Consider the following 8837-nt stretch of genomic DNA (forward strand, 5'->3'; position numbering starts at 1 on the left):
GCCTGGTGTTTTGTTCCACTCTTGCCGCCCTAGTTTCCGTCATACCGGTGTTATGTTCCTTGATTTTTGCGTCCCTTACGCGGTTGGGTGATTTATGGGACCCCCTTGAAAGTTCGCTTTGAATAAAACTCTTCCATCAAGGCCCAACCTTGGTTTTACATTTGCCTCACCTAGCCTTTTTCCCTTGGGAGTCGCGCATCCCGAGGGTCATCTTTATTTTACCCCCCGGTCCAGTGCTTGTCTAAGTGTTGGTCCAAACTAGAGCACCGTGCGGGACCATCCCTTGGCAACTTGTGTTACGTCGGTACGTGTACGCTTCGCTTATCCGGTGTGCCCTGAGAACGAGATACGTGCGACTCCTATCGGGATTGTCGACACATCGGGCGGCTTTGCTGGTTTTGTTTTACCATCGTCGAAATGTCTTGTAACCGGGGTTGAGACTGATCGGGTCTTCCCGGGAGAAGGTTTATCCTTCGTTGACCGTGAGAGCTTATAATGGGCTAAGTTGGGACACCCCTGCAGGGTATTATCTTTCGAAAGCCGTGCCCGCGGTTATGTGGCAGATGGGAATTGGTTAATATCCGGTTGTAGAGCACTTGACACTCGACATAATTAAAACGCATCAACCGCGTGTGTAGCCGTGATGGTCTCTTTTCGGCGGAGTCCGGGAAGTGAACACGGCTTTTGGGTTATGTTTGACGTAAGTAGGAGTGCAGGATCACTTCTTGATCATTACTAGTTGACGACCGTTCCGTTGCTCCTCTTCTCGCTCTTATTTGCGTATGTTAGCCACCATACATGCTAGTGCTTGCTACAGCTCCACCTCACTACCCTTTCCTACCCATAAGCTTAAATAGTCTTGATCTCGCGGGTGTGAGATTGCTGAGTCCTCGTGACTCACCAGATACTTCCACACAGTTGCAGGTGCTGAGGATACCAGTGCAGGTGACGCAACTGAGCTCAAGTGGGAGCTCGATGAAGATCTTGTTCGTTGTGTTGTTTCGTTTCCTGTTGATCAGTAGTGGAGCCCAGTTGCGACGATCGGGGATCTAGCATTTGGGGTTGTCTTCTTTTATTTTGGTTCCGTAGTCGGACCTATGTGTGTACTCTGATTGATGTATGATTTATTTATGTATTGTGTGAAGTGGTGATTGTAAGCCAACTCTTTATCCCATTCTTGTTCATTACATGGGATTGTGTGAAGATGACCCTTCTTGCGACAAAACCACAATGCGGTTATGCCTCTAAGTCGTGCCTCGACACGTGGGAGATATAGCCGCATCGTGGGCGTGACACTAGTTCTGTGTCACCCTATGTTATAACTGTTGCAGGAGGAATCGCATCTGACATAATTATCCATCATTGATCCATTGCCTACGAGCTTTTCACATATTGATCTTTGCTTAGTTACTTTTCTGTTGCCGCTGTTGCGATTGTTACAAAAACTGCTACTGTTACTTTTGTCACCGTTACCGTTACTTCCATACTACTTTGTTACTATATACTTTGCTGTAGATATTAAGTCTTTCAGGTGTGGTTGAATTGACTACTAATACTTGAGAATATTCTTTGGCTCCCCTTGTGTCGAATCAATAAATTTGGGTTGAATACTCTACCCTCGAAAATTGTTGCGATCCCATATACTTGTGGGTTACCAGTGACGTGCTGCTGGTTCCAGAAGAATGTACTCGTCCTCTCTGAGGCACACTAGCAGTACATGCACGAAGCGAAGATGTGCATGCACTCCCATGCACGCACTCATTCCCTCACACGCACATGCAGGTACACGGGGAGGACACATTTTTGTACGAAGATCCACCCCATGTGATAATTTGACGCGTGTAAAGACCTTCACTTCATTGATGGTCAATTAATACAGCGCATGCAAATTGAGTGGACGTGAGGGAGGAAGTAGTTGAGAAAGACATTACTACTCCACTGCGTGCATGTGAGTAGCTAAATCATGGGTTGCTACTTCCATTGGTCTCCTTCATATTTTCTGCCAATTTTTTACCATATTTTTAAGTAACATAATATTTATGCATGTCATAAAAAGTGGCACAAAAAAAGGGGGCCAATAAACCAGGACGCAGGCAGCATGATCAATTTTTGCCAGGGCTACTATTGGTGGCCTTTGTATTAAAATATGGACGGAGTGGAGTAGTACTAGTATCTTTATCTTAGCCTCGTAGGGCTCTCCCAGCGCCTAGGCTCGCCTCCCCGCCTCGGCCACCGGATCCCGCCATGGATAGTCCCTTAGATCCCAGGATCCTGTGGGCTGCCCTCTCGCTGCGGCCCGCAGCACTGCCGCCTTTGAGCGAAACCCACATGTGTTTTAGAGGGGATCCATTGCTCTGGAATCACAGATCGGTGGCGCCGGAGGACATGCCAGTGCTGCGTTTCAGGTGGTGGGCAGCAAGGGAAAATCGGATCGAGGAAGCATTGCATCGATTGGAGAGAAGTTCCAAGGAGTTGCGCCTGGCGCAGCACAAGGCGGAGGCGCAAGTCGATCTCAGGGGAGAGATGTTGAGGGATTTCAACATCTGGCAACGTCGCGTTGATTTCGAGCTAGGGATAATGGCAAAGATCATATTCACGGAGTCAACTGCGGAGGAAAGAACGCGCATGCCTGCGGAATGGCATGAGCAGCTAGTGCAACTGTTCAAATGGGCGGTAGGAGAAGCCAAATCGCGGGACAAGCTGCGGCGGCGCCGCTGGACATGCATCGTAGGCGAGGTGAGCTGCCCACCTTCCCCGCCGGCGATGCAGTGACCTAATCGGTTGCTGCTGCAGTGAACTTGCGGTGCCATGGAGGTTTGCAACCGTGACAATCACTCCATCTATATGTATTGTATTCCTGTGAAAATACTTGGTCGTTTGGAAAAAGATGGTAATTGATTTATCACTAGTTTTTGAATGCTTGGTCGTGACAATCACCCGAAGCCACAACCAAAAGTCTCCATCGTGTAATACTTAGGGTCGGGCGCACCAATAGACGGTCGGTCGGACCCGCGACACGCATCGGCTTGGTCTGACATGTACGACCAGTTATACATCACTGACTTGTGCGACCATATATGACCACTAGTACTTGAAATTTGTGTTCCACGAAACTCATCGGGAGCCGTTTCGAGCCTCGAAACCAAAACCATATATTAATCTTTAGCTTGTTCCCATCACATTCCAAAGTGTACGGTATAATTAAGTTCAAACCTGCTCACACCGTAGTATGTATCAAACCTGAACGTGTTCCCACTTCCCACTATGCAGGTTTTAGTACTAGTGCTAGTACTAGGTTATACAAAGGGGAACTAGTACCTAGCCGAAAATCACTCTACCTCTTCCTCCTCATAAGTCTTTCTTGTTCGTCCGTCCTTGCCATGGCCGGTGTGTAGAGCTCTAGGTCGAGAACTACTCGTAACAAGGGAGCGACAACCAAGGCCGCGGAAAAAAAGAGGGCTCGCCGCCTCGCAGAGACCTTGAAAGATCTGTCACGGGCAGGCGAGGGCTCCCAGGAGCGCCCTAGCCACGAAGGCGAGTGCTCCCAGGAGCGCCCTAGCCGCAGAGGCGAGGGCTCCCAGGAGCGCCCTAGCCGTGGAGGCGAACATGCCGAGCTGGTGGCGCTGGAGACGTTATCCCTCGACGACATGCCCGATCAGCTCAATAAGCAGGAGGAGTTCATCGACGGCTTGGTGGAGCTGCTGAAGGAGAGCTTCGACGACATGCCCGCTGAGCTCAATGAGCAGGGGGAGTTGACTGCCGGCTTGGTGATGCTGCTGAAGAAGAACATTGCCTCAGATAAGAAGGCGACCGGCAAAATCCTGCAACTTCAAGAGGACAAGGCAAAGCTCTGCCACGAGCTTGACCTGCTGAAGGAGGAGAACGCTGGCTGGAAGAAGCTGCATGAGAAGAGCAGTTCCGCGATGAAGATGGTGCAGGCCCTCATCATGGAACAGAAGGAGGAGTTGGCAAAGCTCCGCATCGAGCACCCGGCTGCTGTCAAGGTACGTAATGTGGCCGTGGAACAGATGATGAAGGCTCGCGTCGAGAAATCCCGCGTCATGGACAGAATGATGAAGATGGCGGAGGAGATGCACAAGGAGATGGAGGGCGTGGAGGCGATGAAGAAGCAGTTACGACTCCGCGGCCAGCAACCCTTCATGTAGTAGAGAGCAGCGCCCCAGACTTGTGTGTGCGTCTTCCTTCTTTTTTGGGGGTGATAATCTTCCTTCTCCTTTTGCTCCTGTGTTTCTTCTTTTGCTTTGGGTGTTTCGCCACACGTGTCACGTTCTCTGCGAGGCATGAATAAAACAATGCTAATGACGAGCGGCACCGTGGGATCGATGACTAGCAAATTAGATCATTTTTATCGCCATATGGCACTGGGCTGCCGTGTTTCCCGCTCCACCATCGTACTAGTACATCAGTGAAAAACTGGAGTATACCGCACGGTTCTTTGCTCCTCCTTAGGTCTTCGGCAACATTTATACGAGTAGTCAAATCACAAGGCCCCGCCTTCTAGCAGTAATGAGCTATCAAATCACAAAGGCCCTCGCCTCTCGTGAAACCGACCAAGCGAGACTGCCCTGCCCTCTAGCCTTTTAAAAAATGTGTACTTTTGTACAGTAGTAGTATCGATGGATTGCGCCATGGAGCAAAACTAACAAGATGAAATTAAAGAAAAAAGGTGCTACATATAGAGAGCGCTCGTTGCCAAATTATGCATATAGTACTATTTAAAAAGCTATTACGTGCTTAAATGGGGTGCTAAATTCTATTAAAGAAATTAGCATACCTATTTAATTCTTGGGTTCTTATTATTTATGCCACTAGTTGTGTATCAATATGCAGTTTTGCCATTAGAAATTACAACTACTCAAAAATGCCATCGATCCATGAGATGCTTGCTCAAAATGCAATTAGATATCTCAAAAATGCCATCGTTCCGTTAGATGTTTGCTCAAAATGCCATTAGACATTGTTATTTTCACGTCAAACCCGTTGACCATGTTATATGACAAAAATAAGCCGATTCTCTCTATCTCACAATGATAAGTGTGGCCCCGCTTGTCAGGAGTAACCAAGCGAATAATTTTACAGGAAAATAAGAACGCTGTTGGGATCAAGTAGGCCCCACACTTTATTGTACTGTAGTGAGATAGAGGGAGAGATGGCATGTTGGTCCATAGGAATTTATGTCATTATAACATGGCAAAAGAGATTTGAGTCACAATAATGGTGTCCAACGCAACACACCCCTCAAATAACTAAGCACCCTGAAATTCTATGACAACTAAACTACTGGCTATATGATGTTGGCCATATATATTGTACGTATATTATGTGAAGAAACAAGTGGTAGTACTACCAACTAAAAGATGAACTGTATGAAATACTAGTATGTACGTACTAAAGAATTAAAGTAACGAGAAGGAACATAACATAGTTCTGCTGGGGGCATAGCACAACACACCCCTCAAATAAAACTAAGCACCCCTGAAATTAAACTAAGCAACTAATCCGGTAGACACTACATTAGAACCACCATGAGCAACGACACTGCCACCTTACTCGGACTCCTCGTCCACATGCTTGACTTCATCCTTGTCCCTCTTCCTCTTGGCCGAAACCACTTTGCTTGAACCGCACACTTGGCTCTTGCTCTTCATCCAACCCTTGTAGATATTGAAACAAAGGTAGGCATCCATTGTAGCGTACTGGATGTGGTCTATACATAGTACATTCCACTGCCATGCATGACGATGAAACTTGGGCGGTGGTTTCTTCAGTTTGCCGTACGAAGGATGGACCATGGCTCCTGCTAGGGTCAGCATTGAAGGCTGATCACGGGAGGGCACCAGCCCATTCTTCTGGAGGTCGAAGGGCTCGCCTACAACGAGGCCTATCCAACCTAGGACTCTTCTGTCGGTCGTAAAGTCTACCATAACAAATTTGACTAGGCCGCCCACGAGGAACTTCTTAAATTTCTCGCACTCAATGTCGGCATGGCATATGTGGTAGACCAAGCACAAGTTATGCATGCAAACCTGGATCACGGCGGGATTCATTTTCTCTTCCTCCTTTAGATTCTTATCTTTGTCCAGGGTTGTGGTGTACTCAACATCTAGCCCAGCGACCCACTCATCATTTGAGTTTTCGAACATGCGTCTGAAGCGAGCAAGGCATCCTTTCACTGTCGCGAAAGAACGGGTGTAGATGACGTCGAACTCATCGCCGGTGATGGTTCTAACCTTGTACTCACCGCTGATCATGGAGATTTGGGACGCCATGGATTTGGGAGGAGGGTTAGGATTAGTGGAACTGCCGTAATGTGAAAGGACGGGACGACTAGGAGTGAACTGCCGTAATGTTAAAGGATGTCCGGGGACGAGTAGGGGCGAACTGCTAGCGGTTTTTCGATTGTAAAAATGCTGAGTGGGGCATGCGAACGACAGGGTAGTGGGTTGCCTGGTGGATAAATGGATTCATGCATAGTACTCCCTCCGTTCCATAATATAGGTCGTTAAACGATTTGACGAACAAACTTTCGTAGGCTATGATTTTCCCCGAGTTTCCCATTCTACCCCTCCGACCGACACGTTCCCCTCTTTCTCGCCCGACGGCACCGACCACTCGCTCCCCACTCGCCCCCGCTCTCTCTCTCGCGCGACGCCCCCGCTTGCCTCTCTCTCTCTCTCGCGCGCGCGTGATGCCGACCACCAGTCGCCTCTCTCTCGCGCGCGACGCCGCTCTCTCCCTGTTGCTGCGCCCTCTCTCCCTCTCGCCGGCATCTTGCTCCGCACCGCCGCTCACCGCTCCCCACCACCCTGGTTCACACAAAGCTGCCATTTTTATTCGCCGGTGACGCGCTGTTGGGTGAGGAGGAGCTGGATCCACACGTGCTAGTCCTCGATCTGCTTGTGAATAGGCGTGAGGAGTCGCTGAAGCGGAGCCCGAGCGGCGCCGGCACGGGCGTGAAGATGAAGGTGGGAGGAGCTGGAGCCCAAGCGGGAGGATCTGGAGCCGCATCTCAAGTATTGAAGCTACCCCGGCGACGCAACGGCGCTTGATGTGGAGCGGCGCCTGAGCAGCGGAGTTGGTGGTCATATCCACGGCGACGGTGACGCCGCCAAAGGTACTCTTGCTCCTCTGGTTCAATTCAACCCCTTCCTTTCATGGATTAAAGCATGGAGTACATTCAGTTCAGCCCCTTGCACTGATTTGGAGGTAGCATTAGCAATAGCACTTATTTGCAGTGATTTAGAGTAGTTGTAGTAAATCTGAATTACTCCAGTGTGCAGATTTGCAGTAAACTTGAATTACTCCAATGTGGATTTGCACTGAGAGTAGCTTTGATGCAGTAGACCTGCTTGTTTGATCTACAGTTGGGAAGGAGATTAATAGAGGTACTGTCAGTAGCTTGTGTTAATCTTAGGCTGCTGTTGTCAGTATCTTGTGTTAATTTTGGTGCAGTAGCTTCAGTAGCCTCAGGAGTTATCTTGCATTTTCAGTATCTTCAGGCATATTCCGACTTCTTAGAATTATCTCTCTTGCAACAACCTGTTTAAAGAATGGAATTGACAATGATACTTTGTACTGTTAATATAAAGCTTTGTTGAAAATAACTTAAACATTTTTATATTTTTACTGTAGCATTTTTCTGTTAATTAAGATAATCTGAAACCTTTTCTTTTAATTAACTTAAAACTTTCAGTAAAATTAAGATAAACTAAAACCATTTCTTTTAATTAACTTAAAATTATCTGAACCATTTGTCCTCTCTTACTCTCTTCTTTTTTTCAGTAAAGTGTAGGAGTAAAATAAAATGAAACCTTTTCCTTTAATTAACTTGAATCTTTCAGTAAAATATTTTTTGGCTATGATATGAAATTTAATCTATAGGAGTAGTTATTTGTAGGAGTAGTAAAATAACTTGAAACCTATTTGTAGGAGTACAATATACTGCAGGACTTGCAAGCAGTTTAGTGTAGGAGTAGTGTAGGAAAGTTTCCCTTAAATTAGATTGCTGATACAGATTGGTGTCAAAACATTCAAACTAAGCTTCAGCAGTAAATTAGGAGAAATACAGATTGCTGTCAAAATAAGTGTAAATTCAGTCAGATGTGTGCTCCCTGTGTCAAGTACTCCCTGTGTCAAGTACTCCCTGTGTTTATGTTGGCAGTTTCTGATGAAATTGTGTTTATGGTCATTTAGTAATTCAGTCAAATACTATGTCAAATCTGTGGAGTACTGGAATTGGTAGTATTGTGTCATCCTCTTCTCTTCTCTGTTAACCAAACCTTTTCATTTAATAAAAATTAAGCTACTCCTCTCTTCTCTCATCAGATCAGATCAGATTAAGTAGGTTCTCTTCTCCTCTAGAGGTCCTCTTCTCTTTCACTAATGGAGTACTCCTCTTTCTCTCTTCTTTTCTCTTCTTTCTTTCTTCTTTTCTATTTTCTTCTAAAGCATCTCAAATAAATTCAAATGAGACCTTTTGTGTTACAATTCAAAACAACAAGGAGTTGCAAATAATCATTCATGATCACAATCATCATACTCCTACACAATTCAAAAACAACAAGGAGTTACAAATAATCATTCATGATCACAATCATCATACTCCAACATGATTCAAAAACAACAAGGAGTTACAAATAATCACAAGGATGCAACAATCATACTAGCATCTCTAGCCTCATCACAAGCATCTCTTAGCCTCATCACAAGCATCCATCACAACCATCTCAAGCCTCCATCACAAGCATCCATCACAAGCATCTCAAGCATCCATCACAAGCATCTCAAGCCTCCATCACAAGCCTCCATCACAAGCA

Source organism: Triticum aestivum, chromosome 7D, assembly GCF_018294505.1.
Source record: "Triticum aestivum cultivar Chinese Spring chromosome 7D, IWGSC CS RefSeq v2.1, whole genome shotgun sequence".
NCBI classification, from domain to species: Eukaryota; Viridiplantae; Streptophyta; class Magnoliopsida; order Poales; family Poaceae; genus Triticum; species Triticum aestivum.